Source organism: Schistocerca serialis, chromosome 4 (assembly GCF_023864345.2).
Source record: "Schistocerca serialis cubense isolate TAMUIC-IGC-003099 chromosome 4, iqSchSeri2.2, whole genome shotgun sequence".
Lineage (NCBI taxonomy): Eukaryota > Metazoa > Arthropoda > Insecta > Orthoptera > Acrididae > Schistocerca > Schistocerca serialis.
Window position 1 is genome coordinate 66,163,232 of NC_064641.1, and position 23,511 is coordinate 66,186,742.

General features: G+C 41.2%; 1 protein-coding gene across 1 annotated transcript in view; it reads left to right on the plus strand.

The window, feature by feature from the left end:
* The window catches only part of LOC126473821 (telomere-associated protein RIF1-like), a 112,900-nt gene that overhangs the window by 78,653 nt on the left and 10,736 nt on the right, over positions 1-23,511 (plus strand). The gene's annotated exons all lie outside the window — the stretch shown is intronic.

Here is a 23,511-nt window from a genome sequence, read left to right on the forward strand (position 1 = left end):
AAAGGTTTTGTTCTTCCTGTGTGCATGTGTGTTGGGGGGGTTACAGTTTCAAGGGAAGCAGTGAATGAAAGAAAAGGAATTCCAAATCAAAAAATAACTTTACTGTAAAGTAAAAACAATACAATAACCAAAATGAAGACAGATTATATGAAAGAGTCCATTTAAAAAAAAAAAAAAAAAAAAAACACACACACACACACACACACACACACACACACACACACACACACACACACACACACACACACACACACCTCAATGATGGTCAGGTAGGAGTACGATCAGGAATTGACTTCCCCTGCTGCAGTGACAGTGACAAGGGTCAGTTGCCCTCTGACAAACCAGAATCGTAGCTTCAACACACCACATCATACTGTGACATAGTGCCTTCCGTAATGGCAGATGCTGCTCCCAGTGACGCCACTTGACGATGCCAGGCAACAAGAAACTAGTAAACGTAAGTTACTCCGACAAAAACGAAATACCTTAAAACACACGTGCATCACCGTCATTCTGTCTGTGCATTACAAAATAGTATAGATGTATATAAAGTTTTTCTCGCTGCCTCATCCACATCTTCTGACATGTGAAGGTGACACACAAACTTCAACTTGGTGCAAACAATGCTGTAACGCATGCGACATTAGCTCATCTGCTGTGTAATACTGGAACAACAGGGCTTCGTGACATTCCTAAAGTGACAAGAAGAGGTCATTCTGACTCCCAGTAAAATATTTTCAGACTTGTATCTTTCTGCGAGTTACAACAGCGGTTAAATAACTTGATAATTAGTACATTTACTTATTTTAACAAAAAATATCATCAATTTGACATGTCTATGTCTATCTAAATCTATATACTCCACAAACCAATGTGAGGTGCATGGTAGAGGGTACGTCCCATTGTACCAGTAATGTAAGGTTTCTTCCTGTTCCATTCCTTTAAGGAGTGTGGGAGGAATGATTGTTCGAATGCTTCTGTGCATGCAGTAATTATTCTAATCTTATCCTCACGATCCCTGTGTGAGCGATACGTAGGGTGTTATTAGTATATCTCTAGAATAATCATTTAAAGCCGGTTCTTAAAACTTTGCCAGTAAACTTTCTCGGAATAGTTTACATCTTTCTTCGAGAGTCTGTGATTCAATTCCTTCATTAGCTCTGTGACACTCTCCCCTGGATTAAAGAAACCTGCTACCATTCGTGCTGCCCTTCTCTGTATATATTCAATATCCCCTGCTCTATGTGGTATGGGTCCCACACACTTGAGGAATATTCTAGGATGGGACACACAATTGATTGGTAAGCAGTCTCTTAGTAGATTGATTGCACTTCCTCAGTACTCTACCAATAAACTAAAGTCTCCCACCTGCTTTACCCACAAGTGAGCCTAAATGATCATTCCATTTCATATCCCTACAAAGTGTTACAACCAGGTATTTATATGAGTAGGCAGATTCTAACAGTGACTCATTGATAGTATAATCATAGGATACTATGTTTCCTTGTTTTGTGAATGGAACAATTTTACAATTCTGAACATTTCAAGCAAGTTGCCAATCTCTGCACCATGTTGAAATCTTATCAAGATCTGATTGGATATTTATGCAGCTTATCTTAGATAGTACTTCATTATAGATAATTGCATCATCTCCAGAAAGCTTGATTTAAATATTAATATTGTCTGCAAGGTCATTAATATACAACACAAAAAGCAAGAGACCCAACACATTTCGCAGGGACACACCCAAAGTTATTTCTATATCTGACTGACTCATCAAGATGACAAGCTGTCTTACCAAAAAGTCATCAGTCCAGTCACAAATTTCACTCGATACCCCATGCGATCGTACCTTTGACAATAAGCGTAGGTGCGGTACTCAGTCAAATGCTTTTCGGAAATCAAGAAATAGTGCATATACCTGGTTGCCTCGATCCAAAGCTTTTAGTGTGTCACGTGAGAAAAGTGCAAGTCGGGTTTCACACGATTTATGTTTTCGAAAACCATTCTGTTCAAGATACATCATTATATTTGAGGTGAGAATATGTTATAAGATTCTGCAACAAATCAATGTCATGGATGTTGGGCGGTAGTTTTGTGGATCACTTCTACTACCCTTCTTGTAGACAGGTGTGACCTATGCCGTTTTGCAAGAACTAGGCAGTTTTTTATTCGAGGGATCTACAATGATTACAGTGAGACGAGGGGCTAACTTGACCTCAAATTCAGTTTAGAATCTGACAGGGATTCTGTCGAGCCCTGGAGCTTTGTTCAATTTTAACGATTTCAGCCGTTTCTCAATACCATCTTTTCAGTGGTACGAGGATTATGTTGGGGCAGTTCTCCTAGGTTTTCCTTTGTAAAAGAACATATGAAAACAGAGTTAAGCATTTCAGCTCTTGCTTTGCTACCCTCAATTTCAGTAGCTGTCTCATTCACTAGGGACTGGACTGTAACTGTGCTTTGTTTTTCACGTATTATGCAGGAGTCTTTGACACACTATCATGGAAGGTTCCTCCCATTATGACCTGTTGTAGTGGGTACATATCTGTCCAGTGCATGGTCAATTATTCTTTTAAACTTGAGCCAGAGTTCCTCTACACGCTCCTGCCCTGTGCTGAAAGTTTAAAGTTTCTCACGGAGGTAAGACATTACCGTTTTTCTGTCTAGTGTACTGAACGTATATATCTTTATTTGTTTTAATTGTGTTTCGTACTTTGGTTATCATTGTTGCCATAACTGCATCATAGTCTTTAATAACCAGTTTCAGTGTGGACATCCGCAAAGGGGTCAGGTCTATTTTTTTTTGGTCATTAAATCAAATATATTTCCATCGTGAGTGGGGTTCGTAACTATCTGTTCTAGGTAGTTTTCAGAGAAGACATTTAGTCAAGTTTCGCTGTGTGTCTTATCACAACCACTACTAACAAAATTGTAATTTTCCCAATAAATTCTTTGATGATTAAAATCTCCACCGATGATTACATTATGATTGGGGAACTTAACGAACAAGTGAACTGAGGTTTTCAAGTTTTCATTTACATCAGGATATGAGTCTGGCGGGCGGTAGAAGGATCCATTCATCATTTTATGCCCACCCATGATACTGAGTCTTGCCCAAACACTCTTACATGCAGCTTAAATTTCTTCCTCAGTGAATTTGAGTTTTTTGTCTACTGCGACAAATACACCACTTCCATTTCCCATTTGCCTATCCTTTCGATATACATTTAAATTTTCAATATATATTTAAATGATCCCCAAAAATCTCAGTACTGTCAATTTCAGTTTTCAGCCAGCTTTCTGTACCTAGTTTTATGTGAGCTTCATTGCTTTTCATGAGTGTTGGTACTTTGGCAGTAACCACTAGGATTTTAATGCTCTCTTTCAATCTTTCACTGATCCTTCTGTGTTTCCTACAGCCATCATTATATGGATTGGTTGGAGAGTCGCCTAATCTAAAAGACCCTTGTCTGCACGCCACACACAGTCAGGTACACGAGTACCAGTCTCTGATGTATAGGGCATACCTGACCTATTTAGGAGAACCCTACAGCTGGAATAGCCTGTTCAGCATGTTCAGTGCAGCCTCCAGGGATACACAGTTAGCGCACCTGGTGTCCTTTCCTGTCCCTTGCTGCATATTTTCCTAAGGGGTACCATCATTTGCTGCACATTTGAACTGCTGACGATTAATAGACCCTAACCTTTTGCATTTGCTGCCTCCTGACACCAAACAAAAGAGGTTTCCCCTTAACAGGTTTAGTGAGTCCCACTGGCTCAGTTTCAGTGAAAGACAGCAGATCATACTTGTTGGTTAGGGGGATTGGTAAGACACCCCTAGTCCTCCATAGTCCCCATCCAAGGGACGCCTATATCTTCCATTGACATGTCACTTGTTGAGGAGGTAGGATCCACCGGAGAGAATAATACTTGAGGTACCTCTTGTACAGGTATCGCAGGTACACGACTCCCAGGAGCTCTTCCAACAGACCAGTTCGCAGCAGCTGTCAATCATTTGACAGTAGTCAGTGTGATCCCCAGCTGCTTACGAACATCAACCAGGTCATCCCGTGTTTGAGAGCAGCATTCACAGTGGGGCTTCATTTGGCTGGTGCAATGTAATACAGGGCAGTGAACAAAGGACTTTAATTAAATCTGCTGATTATCTTTTGATCTGTAGAACTAAAAAGTTGATAAATCTGTTTAAGAATTGAAGCAGATATGCAAACCGAGGTTTTTATTAAGGCAACACAAAAACCATTTTTGGCTACCGTTATGTAGTTGATTACATTCTGTATTCTTTACATTGTTTCTGGTTTACCATCACGTGTTTATACAGTTTTGTGGCAAAATAAATGCAACCTTACAAAATTTCTGTTTATTGGAACGTTTTATTTTGGACACCAGTGTAGTTTATTCTGGTGTTCGTGGATGTTTGAAATTTGACAATATATCTCAATAATAATGGGTATTGATATAATCGATGGAAAAATATCACGGAAGAAGCTGTGTCAACAGTAAAATATGCTCGATCAAAATTGGTAAAATGTGCAGCACCAACAAAGCACGTCTGCTGCATGTTGCAGCTAACAATGCTAACAAATTTCTTAAACTGTAGAAGTTCCTATATTTACTGTTTTTCAAACATTCGAAACACATCTGTATTTGTGGTCCGTATCACACTTGCACATGTTCTACACATACCAATGTTGCACTTTCTACTAAAGTCAATCGAATGTGCTAGCTAGGTGCAAGCCACACAGGTGATGTCTGTTTTATGTACAATTTTGCCGCACACAGCTTTGTGGCACTTCATACAGTTGTCGCTTTTCATGTGGTCTTTGTAGAGGCTAATTTGGCACTTCTTCCACTTTCTAGATGATTTTGGTCCATTTCCTCTTCTTTAGTCTGTTCCCCTTCCTACACTTCCGATCCACTAAGTTCATTCTCCAGCTGAAGTGTGAGCTGCTGCTTTTCCATTTTCTTGTTCGTTACTATTTTGTAGATGGCCCATGTATTCATTGCTACCATGTCAAAGACAAGTACAAGATGTGCATCAGCCATCTCCTACGCGCAACTTTTGTTGTATAGTTAAGTCATTGATCAACCACGTCCATCCCATACTTCATTGCCGTGTAGAATGATAAGATTTCAGGTTTCTTCTTTGCTTATTGCTACTTCAGCATCCAGTGTACTCACAAGAATGCCTCTTTTACTCCTCCCCAGGTGTACAGTTATAGTGCAGTCTGTTTTTCCAGCCTAGTGCAGGATGGTGATGGAGTGTATTTCAGTGTTCGGTTTGTATGTTTTCTTTTCTTTGAGCTTCGTAGAAAGTTGAAGAGACATGAAGAAATTGTCTGTGATCAAGTTTCTTTCTTGATTTAGAAATGGCTCTATGAGATGCAGAACGACACTCTGGGGGGTCACTTCTCTCTCTGTGTGTGTATATATATATATATATATATAAAAAACAAAGATGATGTGACTTACCACAAGTGCTGGCAGGTCGACAGACACACAAACATACACACAAAATTCAAGCTTTCGCAACAAACTGTTGCCTCATCAGGAAAGAGGGAAGGAGAGGGAAAGACGAAAGGATGTGGGCTTTAAGGGAGAGGGTAAGGAGTCATTCCAATCCCGGGAGTGGAAAGACTTACCTTAGGGGGAAAAAAGGATGGGTATACACTCGCTCACACACACACATCCATCCACACATATACAGACACAAGCAGACATATTTAAAGACAAAGAGTTTGGGCAGAGAGGTCAGTCGAGGCAGAAGTGCAGAGGCAAAGATGTTGTTGAATGACAGGTGAGGTATGAGTGGCGGCAACTTGAAATTAGTGGAGATTGAGGCCTGGTGGATAACGGGAAGAGAGGATATATTGAAGAGCAAGTTCCCATCTCCTGAGTTCGGATAGGTTGGTGTTAGTGGGAAGTATCCAGATAACCCGGACGGTGTAACACTGTGCCAAGATGTGCTGGCCGTGCACCAAGGCATGTTTAGCCACAGGGTGATCCTCATTACCAACAAACACTGTCTGCCTGTGTCCATTCATGCGAATAGACAGTTTGTTGCTGGTCATTCACACATAGAATGCGTCACAGTGTAGGCAGGTCAGTTGGTAGATAACGTGGGTGCTTTCACACGTGGCTCTGCCTTTGATCGTGTACACCTTCCGGGTTACAGGACTGGAGTAGGTGGTGGTGGGAGGGTGCATGGGACAGGTTTTACACCGGGGGCGGTTACAAGGGTAGGAGCCAGAGGGTAGGGAAGGTGGTTTGGGGATTTCATAGGCATGAACTAAGAGGTTACGAAGGTTAGGTGGACGGCGGAAAGACACTCTTGGTGGAGTGGGGAGGATTTCATGAAGGATGGATCTCATTTCAGGGCAGGATTTGAGGAAGTCGTATCCCTGCTGGAGAGCCACATTCAGAATCTGATCCAGTCCCGGAAAGTATCCTGTCACAAGTGGGGCACTTTTGTGGTTCTTCTGTGGGAGGTTCTGGGTTTGAGAGGATGAGGAAGTGGCTCTGGTTATTTGCTTCTGTACCAGGTCGGGAGGGTAGTTGCGGGATGCGAAAGCTGTTGTCAGGTTGTTGGTGTAATGCTTCAGGGATTCCGGACTGGAGCAGATTCGTTTGCCCCGAAGACCTAGGCTGTAGGGAAGGGACCGTTTGATGTGGAATGGGTGGCAGCTCTCGTAATGGAGGTACTGTTGCTTGTTGGTGGGTTTGATGTGGACGGACGTGTGAAGCTGGCCATTGGACAGGTGGAGGTCAACATCAAGGAAAGTGGCATGGGATTTGGAGTAGGACCAGGTGAATCTGATGGAAGCAAAGGAGTTGAGGTTGGAGAGGAAATTCTGGAGTTCTTCTTCACTGTGAGTCCAGATCATGAAGATGTCATCAATAAATCTGTACCAAACTTTGGGTTGGCAGGCCTGGGTAACCAAGAAGGCTTCCTCTAAGCGACCCGTGAATAGGTTGGCGTACGAAGGGGCCATCCTGGTACCTATGGCTGTTCCCTTTAATTGTTGGTACGTCTGGCCTTCAAAAGTGAAGAAGTAGGCCCTATATGCCAGCTTCAGAATTACGTTACCACTAAACTGTGCACAGACATGCTAAATGCCTTCAGTATGCCATAAGGGTTACCTCCCTAACAGTCATCTTGCAACATGTATTTGTACGTGACAGTGCGCAAATACACCAACCTATCCGAACTCCGGAGATGGGAACTTGCTCTTCAATATATCCTCTCTTCCCTTTATCCACCAGGCCTCAATCTCCACTAATTTCAAGTTGCCGCCACTCATACCTCACCTGTCATTCAACAACATCTTTGCCTCTGCACTTCTGCCTCGACTGACATCTCTGCCCAAACTCTTTGTCTTTAAATATGTCTGCTTGTGTCTGTATATGTGTGGATGGATATGTGTGTGTGTGCGAGTGTATACCCGTCCTTTTTTCCCCCTAAGGTAAGTCTTTCCGCTCCCGTGATTGGAATGACTCCTTACCCTCTCCCTTAAAACCCACTTCCTTTCGCCTTTCACTCTCCTTCCCTCTTTCCTGATGAGGCAACAGTTTGTTGCGAAAGCTTGAATTTTGTATGTATGTATGTGTCTGTCTGTGTTTCTATCGACCTGCCAGCACTTTCGTATGGTAAGTCACATCATCTTTATAGACACACACATTTGTAAAGGCAAAGAGTTTCGGCAGAGATGTCAGTCGAGTCGGAAGTACAGAGGCTGCTAAATGAGTAGCAGCTTAGGACCATATTTGTTGGATTTGTTGGGCCTAAATTGAGCGAACCTGCATCTTGGTTTGCTTGATAGTAGTTGCTTGTCTGTGATTGTATTTCCTCCAGAATGGCAAGAACAAATATGGTTTTCTACTAAATTTTCCCAAATTTCAGACACTGATGAATTTGTTGGCTAGCAGGCATTTGACTCAAATTAATTTTTCATTGAAACAGAGAAATCTGAGAAGCTCTTGAAATCTGTTCCTTGGCATTACTGAGACAGCATTGCTTCGTCAAAAATAAGAGAGGAAACACTGGTGATAGTTGTCTAGTCATTGTCCAGTGTAAAGAGTTGGACCTCCCTCTCCTTTACAACATTTGTAGACAGCCTTCCTGCAGAAGATGAAAAATTGGCAATGTCCCACTCATTTCCACCCCTAGTGACCACCTTTGTAGAGGCATTCAACTGGGCCAACTATGATGGTTGAGGGGATTACTGATGTAGATCTGTGTTTGAAACCACCTCCACTAATCCCTCCTTGTTCATATTGTCTTCGTCTCCATCTTCACTTGTTTCTGCCACAAAGGTGTCACCTTCACAAGTGAAGTTAGTATCCAATTCAACGCCAGAATGTTCTAAGGGACATAACATTTCTTTATCTTAAAGTCCATGCTGGTGTGACAGGAAAACGTCTTTCATGGCTTAATAATACTTCCTGAATGACACGATACAAACTTCCTCAGATTAGAAAGTGCAAGTGTCAAGACACAAAAGTGAGCAGAAGCAACTTTGCACAAATGCTGATTGTTACCACATCATTGTTGAATTGTTAACATACATTCCGGAAAAAATTACAGCTGTGTCAAACTGACGCCTACCACTGTTGTAAGTATATCGAATGAAATCCACAAAAATATGTAAGTATTTTGTGAGTCCTTATTCATCATCGTAAAGAGGTAGAAAAAAAATTTGGAAGTCATATGATATCATAAATTAAGTAAAAAGTTGGATGTGAAATCGAAGAAAAAATTATTACGGGGGTCATTTTGACCCCTTTTGTCATCCTAGTGTTAAAGACAGGCTAGCTGACATGTACTTCTTAACACTATGACTTGCAGTTGCATAGACTAGAACTCGGTGAAATTATACACAACACTGACAGAATAAAGTCATTTGCTTTTATGATATAGATTTACATTTTTGATATGCCGCTGTCCTTGTGATTACCCAAGAGTTAATGTATTCCAAATGAAAACAGTCTGGATGCACAGTTTTACTGAGCAAAGTGGCTCAGTAAAACAATGTGGGAGTGTCTTAATTTCATAGGTCTTAGAAGACTTAATGTGTGTGCTCACAAAAACAGTCATAAACTTTATAACAGGCTTCATTCACTATTTGGCCATGCTTCTTTCTTGTTAGCTTTCTTCTTCATGAGATGTAGGATTGGTGATGCAGTTATTCTCCGCAGAAAAGTTATAAAATGCTCAAAAATACTACACGGGACTTCATCAAAGAGAACAGTGCCAAGATGGCTTTCCTGTACTGTCATAGGGGAGGCTGTTGTTATCAATCTCGAAGACCAATAACTTATCGTACCATTTCTAATGATGTTTCCCACAATACGTCAGAGTTTATGCACAGTGCGCTTCACTGGGTTGGAAGCTGCTCTTTAGTGGAACATGAGGATATATTTTATTTTACTGTGTTTCATTATTTTGATTTAACGCTAAGAATGGACTGAGGCTGAATAACATTTACAAGTCAGTGGAAAGCATCTCACATGATTTGCTTGGGATTATACTGTGCATTAGTCCTCCGCAGTGCTCAGCTTTCTGCATGGTCCAACATGTACATAGCTGTTCTCAATATACCTCAGAGCATTTTCAGTAGCATGTTAGAATTAATGTTGTATCTGTGAAACAAAATTTCCTGCTCTTTCAGATAATAACTTACAATTTTTATCTCATTCAAATCATTATATTTGTGCTCCCCCATTTTTGGTTGTTGATCGGCTTTGATGTTCCATGACAATATCCAGACAAACTTTTCTTCTTCTTTAACACTTTGGATAAATTAGCCTTGTATCCCTACAAAGATGTGACAGTGCGTTAGGTATGATGCTAATCTGTCAAGATACATATCTTTTATCAAAGTCGAATTCCTGTGGTGTGTTAGCACTCGGCTCGTGACGATTGTACATAAGATGACATCTCCCTAGAAAAGAGTGTGCAGTGTTGTCAGTCATTGCAGTTGTATACTTTCCCAAAAGAGAAAATCAGAATTTACCGTGATGGTGGTTAAAGTATCTCTCTGTTACTGTATACTCTTTTTGTCCCTTTCAGTGATCGAACAGCGGATGCTATTGTCTCATTTACTGTACTTCTGTTGACATCAAACGTCTGACACAATTCAACACCAATTACATAATCTCTGGAGCCTGGTTCTAAATAAAAAATTCAATGACAAACCAGGATGATGTAATAATTTTCATTCCACAATTTAGATGTTACAAGATAGAAAGTTCCATGCTGTTCTTGTCAGCAGTGTATCCCTTTATAACAATTTCATAAGTTCTGCTGCTGATAACATTCCATGAAGAATTGTCTGCAAAAAATACAAATACTTTAGCTGTTTAGTACACTTTGGTACAGCAAATTATTTGACAGTATCCATTTTGTCCGAATCAGGTTGGAATCCTCGTGGTGTGTTGACGTATCCTAAGGTCCTGAACTGATTTTTTGTGAATTTTGTATTCTGCTAATTAATAATTGCTCCAAGTGTGCCAAAAGCTTGCGGGATGACTTAAATAGTCTGTAAATGGTTCTTACTTATTGACACATCGTCTAAATGCAACTCCTCTTTCCTCATTACCTTTCTGAATATATGACTTGCACCCAGCAAAATCCACTTTGCATTTGCTGTAATCTGCCCTGTCCCTGACGAAATATACCCAAAAGATAATGATTGAATTACCAGGAAACTGTGCTCGTATTCTTTGCTATCAGTGTAAAACTTAAGTAATATCTGATTCTTAAGTAGCTCACTTCTGTGTTTCCCAGGGGATTGATGATAATGAATGCTGCCCACAGGAAAAGATTGGCTCTGTGAAATCTCACTCAACTGAGTGGACATACCTGACCCCACTGCTGTCCAGAAGAATGTGATCAGAATAATTACTGCATTCAAACATTCATTCTTCCCGTGCTCCATACATGAGTTGGACAGTAAGAAACTCTGATAACGGGTACAGTGGGACATCCCCTCTGCCATGCGCCTCACTATAGTTTGCAGAGTATAGATGTAGATGTACAAGCCCTTCAATGTTAATACTGCAAACATTGTCGACAATGTGCGCCAACACACCTTCAATAATCTCTTCTACTCTCGCATCAAGTCACCTCTTACATCATAATCCCTGTTATACTGATTATTATTAATGACAAGTGCTGACTCGTTAACTGCAATTACGGTTTGGACCGAGCTCCATTTATTATAATTGCCAAGGTCAGCCTTGCATGCGTACAACATCCTTTCTCAATCTTGTGTGAATTTGTCTGTCATTCTGTGGTCGATAATCCTCTCGACAATGATTACAATCTTCCTAGGGTGTCTGTAATCTGTGTTTCTGTGTGATGCATTTTCCCTTCTGTCTATGTGATTTTACAGTTGGTAATTTCAGTGAAACCTATTCTCATGTGGTGAAAGGATCAGTATTATCCATGCTATATAATATGACACACACTTTTTCAATTGCATTGTGAAAGGACGAAGTAAATTTTCCTCGTTATGCAAAAGGCAACCTTTGAATTAAAATTTCAATTAATTTGTGATCTTTTTTCTGGATCATCTAAAGATGTATTTTTATCCCAATGTTTTTCCCTCTTTCTGTGTGTAATTTGATGGTGACAATAAAGATGCTTTGATAGCCTGCTGACAGTTTCCAAAAAGCTGTTTCAAACTCAAAAAGGGGAACATTTTTCTGATGCTTTACTGCCCCACATGTGAGCTTCAATTTTTAAATAGCTATCATGCCCTCACTGTGATTCATAATAAGTTCTGGTATGGTAGCAGTAAGTCTGCTACTCCATTCATTGAATACTGTATAATCTCATTTTCAAAAATTTCAAGATATAATTTTGCACACCACTTTGTTAATGTCATAAAATCTTGATTAAAGTTCTAAACTGTTAGCTTGTACACCAGCTTTCTTGGTATAACATCCACATTGTCAGTGCACTTTTGCTTTATAGCAGCAATTTCTTGATTCTGCTGTCTGAACAAATTGGAAGTTTCAGCTGCAGATTCTTGACAATGGACCATTTTTTCTTCAGACTGTGTCTTTACTGTGATTATTTAATCCTCAAGATTACTGGGTTTGCACTAAACTTTGGCCTTGAGCTCATTGTGCTTTTGTGAAATGAAACCAACAAGTTCACTTTTTATGATGGAAAATCCAGGATGGAATGTAACAATGTTGGAGAACACTCCATGTAGTGGAGATGCTGAATCGCAATAGGCACAACAAAAAGATTCACACAGTTATAGCTTTTGGCCATTAAGACCTTTGTCAATCACGCGCACACACACACACACACACACACACACACACACACACACACACACACTTACCTCATGGCTCATAACCCCTGTAATAGAACTAGATGCAAACCCTGTCCCATACATCCTCCCATCACCACCTACTCCAGTCTGGTCACTAACATCGCCTATCCCATCAAAGGCAGGGCTACCTGTGAAAACAGTCATGTTATTTTCAAGCTAAGCTGCAACCACTGTGCTGCATTCTATGTAGGCATGACAACCAACAAGCTTTCTGTCCACATGAATGGCCACCGCCAAACAGTGGCCAAGAAACAAGTGGACCAGCCTGTTGCTGAACACTCTCCCAAACATGATATCCCTCATTTCAGTGACTGCTTCACAGCCTGTGCCATACGGATCCTTCCCACCAACACCAGCTTTTCTGAATTGCCCTGGTGGGAACTTTCCCTGCAATACATCCTGCGTTCCCGTAACCCTCCTGGCCTCCATCTTCATTAGTCACTATCCTCACCCATCCAGCCCACTCCCTGTTCCCATTCCAGCACTACACAGCCATCATTTCACTGCCACACCCAGTCTTTTAATTTTTTATTTGTCTCCTTTCTGCCACTTCTCCCCTCCCCCCCCCCCCCCCCCCCCACCACCACCACCTTCCCCACCTTCCCTCCTGCCCTCCATCTAAACTGCAGCACTTCACTGTCTGCCACCCCATACTATACCTCCCCCTCCCCGCCCCAGCTTCCTCCTTAGCCCCACCCAGTTGCCACTCCCATCACGCACTGGTGCTGCTGCTTGCAATGTGGTTTCAGTTGCCTGAGAGTGCAGACGTATGCGTGAGTTGCATTTGTGTGATTGTGTGTGTGCGTGTGGTTGAAAAAGGCCTTAATGGCTGAAAGCTATAATTGTGTAAATCTTTTTGTTGTGCCTGTCGCGATTTAGTATCTCTGCTATATGGTGAGTAGCAACTTTTCTTCTCTAATATTGTTACAAGTTCACTTTTTGTACCTCTTAGTTCGCCCTATACTCTGTGTACCAGATTATAATCAGCAACAATTTCATTCTTTAAATTGTGAATGAATTCAAACAATGCCTGAATATGTGTGCCTCCTAATAAGTATTTGCATGTGGTTTCAGGATGTGTAACTGGCATTTTTGTAGCCAAATTCACTTTCAAATTTTCTCTAATTTTACTGTTTTAAAAGTTTTCTGTACTCTCCTCTGATTCAGAATAACTATATACTTTTCATACAAATGCAAAGTTGTAGGCATTGTGTGTCCAATCACAAAGTCCAACACAGTTAAAAATAATTTGTAATTATCTTCAATGTAATTTAAAATTCATAGTCTTATTTTTCCTTTATCACTATCCAGTTTTGCACTTCGAACTTCTTACGAGGCACTGCTAAGGACAACTGCTGTATTCTGCATTGTCCACATGCGAAGATTGCATATCATCCTTTGTCCAGGTCTGCATGATTTTCACCCTCCTCCTGAAGTGCAGGCTGCGTGGGTGTGGACTCCCAGACTTTATAAGTAGGATATTTTATTCCCAGATTTACACACAAGTCAACCAATGTGGATCAAAGACTATGATTATTTATCGGTTCCACACTTCATCCATTGTGACAGTTATAGAATTTTCTGTAATGAAGTGTCATTACTATACAGACAGTCGTACATGTAAAATATAAAACATTCTACTCAATGAACACACCAGACCAGTGCGGCCTGCTAGACATATGTCCACATAGTGACTCTCTTACGCATACAACTGCATAACACTCACAGCAAATGCTGATGTGTGCGTAATCAGGCCCACCGTTGAGACCAAAAAGAAAGAGCAGCACACACACACACACACACACACACACACACACACACACACACACACACAGCCATTCGATAAATTGATTAAATACTGGAACGTTTGAATTACATTTATATCTCGCAGCTTGCTGTCCACAAAGTAATAGAGAGAGGTATTGCAGCTCGAGCCCATCTGATTCCTGGCCAGTGACCTCTAAACTCATCCAGTGCATTAGGGAGGCTCTCATAACAGCACACTGCTAGTTTCAGTGGTCTCGAGCTTCATTGTTCAAGTCAGTAAAAACTGCAGACAAATCTGTTCAGTTGAAACCTGCATTCTGGCGGAAGATGTTTGTGAGGTGGACAAGGTCATGTTTATGCTTTGTCTTGGAAGACAAACGCATCACCAAAATGTAATGCTTACTTTCCCATGTTCTCCATGCATCACCGTTCTGGAATGTTTGTACTATTGTTTATAGTGGACACTTGGACAGAATTGATCATGTGGGGACAGTTGCTTACTGTCTGAGTTGTCATTCCGTCCAGTTGCCTCCAAAAAGGTATTTTGCAGTACTTGAGAGCTATAATGTGTAAAGGTACTCAGCTGGTGTTGACCATGGGTGACCAAGGGTGACCACTACTTTGATGTTTTGTCTCTCACAATATTGATTAAATTTCCCACGTGGAATGTTTCCTTCCATTATATTAATATTGATTAAATGTTGCATTAAATTACTCTGCTTAAAGAATATGCCCAGTACCTGAGTTAGGAGAAGATTTGTCAAAGGAGAAGTGGTTGGAGGTAACGAAACACAATTCCTTAGAAAATGAAACTCAGAACCTTAGGAAAAATTTGTTTCAATTGCCAATCATTAACACTAAAATTTTGTATTAGTACATACTATTTACAGTGTACTTACATGGGAGAGTATGGTTTGTATGGGACTTGTAAATATTATTAATGTTTCAGTATATTTTGAGCAGTCATTGTTTTCATTGTATTTGATATTGGCACAAGAAAAACAAAAATCTGTTGGAAGCTTTTAGAACCCGTAGCCATATGGCATTTACGATTGTGAGGAGAATGACCATATACAGGGTGGCGCAGGGAAACGGGGAAATTTCGAAATATTGTCATTTCCATGAATAAATTCATAAAACTAGTAATTTATTAATGAAAGTGAATGTATTCAGTATGCCATTATTCAGTATGTCTTTACAATCAAAATGTCCAAAAGTCTCTCTTTACTTTTTAAAGATGACATCGGAAAGATGTGCTCCCATTTGGCGTTCACACTCTAACAGCCTGTTATGAAAACTCTGGAATGCGCGGTGTAGCAAATCGTGGGGAATGGCAGTGATTTCGTTTTCAATGTTCTCCTTCAGTTCATGGATTGTTGCAGGACGTGTACGGTACACCTTGCCTTTAAGATGTCCCCACAGGAAGAAGTCGCACACACTAAGATCAGGAGATCTCTCGGGCCATGCAATGTCACCGTTACGTGAAATAATGCATCTTCCAAACAATTGACGAACTGCTGTCATCGATTGTCGAGCAGTGTGTGACGTGGCTCCATCCTGCTGAAACCACATGTTTTCGACGTTAAGATTAAGCTCGTACAGTCTCGGTGTAAAGAATGTTTGAAGCATTTCAACATATTGAGCGGATGTTACTGTCACTGCACTACCATCCTCATGTTCAAAAAAATAAGGGCCGATAACACCATGACATGATATAGCACACCATATTGTGACCTTGGCGCTATGTAGTGGTCGCTAGTGAAACTCACAGGATTGTCCTGTGCCCAATAACGAAAATTCTGTTTGTTCATAAATCCGTTCAGGTGGAAATGGGCTTCGTCTGATACCCATAAGTTACCAAGGAAATTCGCATTCTCATTGATTTTAGCCAGTATCTGGCTACTAAACTCCATACGTGACACTGGGTCTCGTTCATGTAAGTGTTGCACAATCTGCAACTTATAGGGATGGAAGTCTAATTCGTGCAGTATTCTTTGTAAGCTTCGCCGCTTAATCCCTAGCGAAGATGCGTGCTGTTGAACAGAGCGGCGAGGACTTCTCTCGATTGCAGCTCTAGCAGCTGTAATGTTCTCTGGGGTATGTACCGTTGGAATGCCACCTGGAGGTTTCTTTTTCAAGGCAGATGCTGTTTCTTCACAATTACGCACCCACGTTGTAATCGCATGTGCAGATGGGACACGTCCGTGACGTCCAAGCTAGTAATGCTGTCGAAATGTTCTCTGCATGGCAGTCGCACTATCACCATTTTTGTAAAACGCTCTCACAGCTACTGCACGTTCCGCACCAGTCCAATTCTCCATGATTACTAAATGGCAATGCGTTCACATCAATTGTGCAAAGTTTCGAACATCTGCCGGCGTTGCAGTGCTGCCAACTGCAACATTCAAAATTTCCCGTTCCCCTGCGCCACCCTGTAGTTTGGAGATTTAACAACAGACGATTCTGGATATTGGCCACTAGTTAATATCCAGATTCTTTAATCTGATACTGAATTGATGCAATTGCCCTTGTGGTAGGCAGTACAAAAATATCATAATTATAGTTTTTCCTAGTTGAGCAGTAGTTGCCTCTCCCTGCCCCTCATAAGAAATGCCCTTGCTGTGTTGTATGCCAAGTTAGTGAGCAACTCACTGCACTCATGCTGGCACCACTTCAGGCAGTGAAGTGAGAATGTGTGCCAAGTCTAGTGTAAAATGACCTTTTGAGGTGTATTGATGGATTGAGCAGTGTTCATAAGCTGGGTCGTCCTGTTCTCAACAGAAGACAGCGTGTTATACTGAACTGAACTGCACTGAGAAAGTGGTTTAATTTACCTCCGATGCATAGACATTTTATCAAAATAAAATTGAGAAATAGGTTTACGATTTAAAAAAATAACTATGAGTCACAAAGATAGCGTAAAATGTTTTCTGAGTAGTTTGTAATGTAGTAAAAATAAGCTACAAAATATAATGATTAATGGAAAATGGAAATTTTACGCATATGTTCTTTGCCTTTTATTTTGAAACCAATTGTAAAATCATTGTTTCTGATTTTGTATGTGTCATTTAATGAGAGGGCAGAGCAAATTACGGCTTAATGTTTGGTAAAAAAAGTGTACGTTGTTAAATGTTTCTTTAATAAAAGTGTACTCCACTAACACGTGAATATGGGAAAGAGTGGTTAATGCTCGTTCACCACACATGTAGCATTGTTTAAGGTGAATATCACTTGAAAGGAGCAATAAATGGCAAGAAACCTTGGTAAATTGGCTACAGACTGATGTCGTGAACTCATAGCTCCCAAGCTGGTAGCTAATCAGCATTTGAGCTTCTTAGAGCAATCTTCCTTAGACATTACAGAGAATGGAGACCATGGATTAACCTGATGTTAAAAGGATGGTAGAAATCCCACAAAACCTCCCTTGATTTAAACAATGTGGTGAGTAAATGAATGAAAGTGTTTTTCCTTGTGAAAGAAGGTATATACACTCAAAGACAAAAAGTGATGTACCATGAAGGAACAATCCGAATGAGATGAAGATCGGTAGATGTACAGACAAACAAATGATTACTATTTCAGAGAAAATTATTGCTGTGTTAAAGTGAAAGAGCTTAACAAATAGAGCAAGTCCATTACACATTTGTCCACCTGTAGCCCTTTACAAACAGTTACTTGGCCGGGTATTAATAGATAGAATTGTTGCATGTCGTCCTGGGGGACACCATGCTAAATTCTGTCTGATTGGCGCATTAGATCATCACAATCCCTAGATAGCTGGAAGACCCCACCCATAATGCCCCAAATGTTGGTAATTGGGGAGAGATTTTGTGACCTTGCAGGCCGAAGTAGGATTTCGCAAGCAAGAAAACAACCAGTATAAACCCTCACTGTGTGCAGATGGGCATTATCTTGCTGAAATATAAGCCTAGGATGGCTTGCCATGAAAAATAACAAAATTGGGTGTTGAATATTGCTGATGTACCACTGTGCTGTAAGGGTGCCACGGATGATAGCCAAAGGAGTTCAGCTTTGAAAAGAAATGGCACCCCAGACAATCACTCCATGTTGAGGCCCTGTGGTGGGCAAAAGACGGTTGGTATCGCACCACTGTTTGGGGCATCACCAGGCACGTCTTCACTGGTCATCGAAGCTCTGTTCGAAGCGGACTCATCACTGAAGACAATTCTACCCCACTCAACAAGATTCTAGGCCAGAGACGTGTCTGGAGACCCCTGGACAGTTGTGGGATAGCAAACTGGCTGTCACCCACCATGTATTACATCCATGATATTCAACACTCCATTTTATTACCCTTCATGACAAACCATCCCAGGCTTACATTCCAGCAAGATAATGCCAACACACACACGGTGAGCATTTCTATTGCCTGTCTTCATGCTTGCCAAATCCTACCTTGGGCAGCAATGTAGTCAAATCTCTCCCCAGTTGAGAACATTTGGAGCATTATGGGCAGGGTGCTCCAACCAACTTGGGATTTTGACAATCTGATATGCCAGTTGGACAGTATTTGGCACAATACCCTCAGGAGGACATCCAAGCTTAATAACTACTTGCATACCAGCCAGAGGTGGACCAACACGCTATTGATTTTCTCAATTTATGGAGCTCTTTCTCTTGAATAAATCACCCAATTTTTCTGAAATTGTTTCATTTGCTTGTCTGTTCATGTACGTTAAATCTACTGATTACCATCCCATTCGAATAATTCCTTTGATAACAGAGTTACAGTATGACAGTGTCGTTAATAATATTCTCAGTTTTGCTGTTAGTACTCAGCAGATAACTATTATATACTGATATAAACTCTAGACCTATTTGTGTAAGGCATTGTTCTTTACTTTGCTCCTAATTCCTGTAAATAACCAAATGATTTGAGAGCAGGTGATTAGATGTGCGTTTAATTTATGTTTGGATCTACAAAGATTCTCAAATCGTTTTCCTCTCTGTGGGATATTTGCTGTTCCTTTTCACCAGACTCCATTATAAGAAACAAAGAAAAAGCCACGTTCAATTTATTTTTTCCTCTCATTTTATGCCCATCTATTTTGCAGCTTACTTAATATTGATTCTTAAAGTTAACTATAAACATCATTAAAGATCTGCCTCCTTAGCTGAGTGGTCAGCACGTCTGACTGCCATGCGAGGGGTTCGGGTTCAATTGCTGGCTGTCTCGGAGATTTTCTCCATTCGGGGACTGGTTGGTGTGTTGTCCTCATCGTCTACATGCAAGTCACCCATTGTGGTGTCAACTGAAAAGACTTGCAACTCAGTGGCCAAACTTCTCCACGCGGGGACTCCTGGCCGCCAATGTCGTACAATCATTTCATTTCACTGTGAAAGTAAGACATTTTCCATGCAGACGTTTGTGCATCTAAATGAAGACAGCCTGTCTTAGGTGTAAAGAGGTAGAGCACCACTCACTGGAGATTAGCTGTCATTTAATAGCTGAACTGACACCTATCAGCCTTGGATCAAGGTGCTGCAGTAGTAAACACATTGGATTCATGTTGAGAAAAAGCATGGTTTAAATCCTCATCCCACAGCCCAGGTTTAAGTTTTCTGTAGAATTCCTAAATGTCTTAAGAGATGCTGTGGAGGTTCCTTTGAAAAGGACGCAGCCAATTTATGTCGTAATATTAGTCCAATTCAAGGTTTTTCATCAGTTTGTGTGACCTTGATGGTATGTTAAACCCTAATCTTCTTACCCCCATTTAATTGATTATAAACCCTAAAATTATGTTTTGCTTTTAGTCTGAACATGTTTGCAGAGATTGTTAGTTTCAAAATATTTCCTGTATGGGTAGTAGTTCAGGTCACCACAAGCGTTCTCATCATGAAAAAATTCGAAGTACAGAAAAGAAGGAATTAGTGCTACACAGTAAATACACTACGGGCCAGTAAAATTGCTACACCAAGAAGAAATGCAGATGATCAACGGGTATTCATTGGACAAATATATTATACTAGAACTGACATGTGATTACATTTTCACGCAATTTGGGTGCATAGACCGTGATAAATCAGTACCCAGAACAACCACCTCTGGCTGTAATAATGGCCATGATACGCCTGGACATTGTCAGACAGAGCTTGGATGGTGTGTACAGGTACAGCTGCCTATGCAGCTTCAACACGATACCACAGATCATCAAGAGTAGTGACTAGTGTATTTTGACGAGCCAGTTGCTCGGCCACCATTGACCAGACGTTTTCAATTGGTGAGAGATCTGGAGAATGTGCTGGCCAGGGTGGCAGTCGAACATTTTCTGTATCCAGAAAAGCCCGTACAGGACCTGCAACATGCGGTCGTGCATTATCCTGCTGAAACGTAGAGTTTCTCAGGGATCGAATGAAGGGTAGAGCCACGGATCATAACACATCTGAAAACAACATCCACTGTTCAAAGTGCCGTCAATGCGAACAAGAGGTGACCGAGACGTGTAACCAATGGCACCCCATACCACCACGCTGGGTGATACACTAGTATGGCTGTGGCGAATACACGCTTCCAATGTGCGTTCACCGCGATGTCGCCAAACACGGATGCGACCATCATGATGTTGTTAACAGAACCTGGATTCATCCGAAAAAATGTTGTTTTGCCACTCATGCACACAGGTTCATCATTCAGTACATCATTCAGGCTCTCCTGTCTGTGATGCAGCGTCAAGGTTAACCGCAGCCGTGGTCTCCGAGCTGATAGTCCATGCTGCTGCAAACGTCATCAAACTGTTCGTGCAGGTGGTTGTTGGCTTGCAAATGTTCCCATCTGCTGCCTCAGGGATCGAGACATGGCTGCACGATCATTTACAGCCATGCGGATAAGATGCCTGTCATCTCGACTGCTAGTGATACGAGGCCGTTACGATCCAGCACGGCATTCCGTATTAACCTCCTGAACCCACCGATTCCATATTCTGCTAACAGCCATTGGATCTCGACCAACGCGAGCAGCAATGTTGCGATACGATAAACCCCAATCACGATAGGCTACAATCCAGCCTTTATCAAAGTCAGAAACGTGATGGTACGCATTTCTCCTCCTTACACGAGGCATCACAACGTTTCACCAGGCAATGTTGGTCAACTGCTGTTTGTGTATGAGAAATCGGTTGGACTTTCCTCATGTCAGTACGATGTAGGTGTCGCCACTGGTGCCAACCTTGTGTGAATGCTCTGAAAAGCTAATCATTTGCATATCACAGCATCTTCTTCCTGTCGGTTAAATTTCGCATCTGTAGCACGTCATCTTCGTGGTGTAGCAATTTTAATGGCCAGTAGTGTAATTCTCAGTTACATTTTTGGCTTTCTCCGTTTCCTGCTTCTACCAAGAATGAAAAATTTGATGTGGCCTCAGAGTAAAGCAAGCAGCTGAAACTCACTTCTCAAACTACACAATAGCTACATTGAGTCCCAAGTGAATGAATGCATAGCTAGATTTCAGTGCAAAGCAGGGCATTTAGAAAATTGTGGATTTTTCAAGGCCTGGGAGTTGACAGCTTACCGGATATTATATTGATTTAGGCAGTGGGAAGAGGAAAGCATTTTAACTGCTGTTGCCTATGTGAGAGATTGGAGTGGAAAGAGTTTGGTGATTTATTTCAAAGACATTTGTTGATACTTGCTACGAGTGGAAAATAAATGTGACTGAGCAAACATTACATTTTTGGTGAAAAACGAATACTCATTTTCTGTGCTAAGTACACTTTTGTTGCTCCATGTGTTGTGTGAAGTTTGTACAATCTAGCTGATGTGTAGTAGTAGAGATAAGCACCTTCTTGAATTTTCCGTCATGTGCTAGCTGCCCTCAGGAATAGCCATAATGTTTTTCTCCATCACACCACACTTTACTCAATTTGACTGTGTCTAATTTTGGCCTAGCTTTTTTGTAAGGGAACATTAATCTCATTTAGTCTCTCTCTCTTTAATTTCAATGTTTCTAGTTATCATCTTCTATAGACAAGTTAGTTTTACCCGTAGAATATATTTCATGTTTTTGTCACTTCCAGCAAGTCCATTTTTTACTTCTGAATCTTTTACTATTCTAATATAGTAAATACTCCGTCGTTAAATTGGTCTAAGCACTGGATATTGAACAGAAACAACAGAGCTGTTTATTTGACAGTGTGTACCAAAACTGTACTGGATGGCGATTAGTATTGATACTTTAAAGAGATGGTAGATGGCTCACTGTACCTTGCTTTTGAAGGCATCTCACAATATTTGTATAAATGGAGCAGCAGTGATGCACTTTACAAATGACATAAAGCTTGTGAGCCAAAATTCTTGAGATCTGCACCTCTCATGTGAAAGAATGCATAAGGTAGAATATAAAGTGAATTGCTTCAGCTCCGAACATCTGGTTACATGTGCTCTCAAGTGAAAGGGTTCCAATATCTTTGAGGAGAGAACTGGAAGTTTTTAATGAGCAGTTGAAGTAGAGAAAACATACACTGCAGAGAGAACTCTTTTTGCCTTGGTGAATGGAATTGTTCAGAGCGTCATGTGAGTGGAATGTTGTACTGCCTGCCGATGCTAATGTTGAGCAAAAGAGGAGTAAGATGATTTATGTTTGTCTGTTTGATTGTATCCAGTTTGTGGATGTCTGGAACAGGGGCTTTTCCATCTCCAAGATCAGGCTGGCATTGGGATTTTCACATACCTGCACCAAAAAGATGAACGATGTGTGCACCGTTTAGGGGAGAGCAGCTGGTTCCTACATGTCACTGGATCAGCTGGAGAATATAAAGGCTACATTCAGAGTTCTTACGTGCACTGAAATAGGACGAATGACTTCACAGGATAAGTTGCAAATTAACTGTTCCATAAACACAGCAGTCTCTCTAAAGTAATGTGAGCTGTTCAGGGAGAAATCCAATATAAAATCAAAGTATACGGCAAGGTCAACACTGGGTTAGTGAAGTGTATTCTGAACAGCTGAATATAGTCGAGTAATCGTTCCAGTGTTCATTACTGCAGACTGTATAGGTTGCTTGACACCAGATGGTTTGTTCAGTGCAGTTGGTGCCTGCAGCAGCCTCCTAACACTGCATTACAGCCTGTGTTGGGCTCTGCCTCCCAGCTATGCGCCTATGCTGGTCATATCAATATCCACATGTGGTGGTAGATAATATATCTCTGCATTTTCATTGGCATTGGATGAGGATACAGTATCCCCCCCCCCCTTTTAACTGGCACGTAGGGGTAGAAATGGTGCTTGCCATGCTGTGCCAAACACCAAAGGGGTGCAGTTCTGCCATCATGAGTGGAGAGATGGCGATGTTGTCATCAGTCTTGCAGTGCATGTTCTGGGCAATTGGCTCTGGCTTTCCTCCCTGAGTTCAACTGGCTT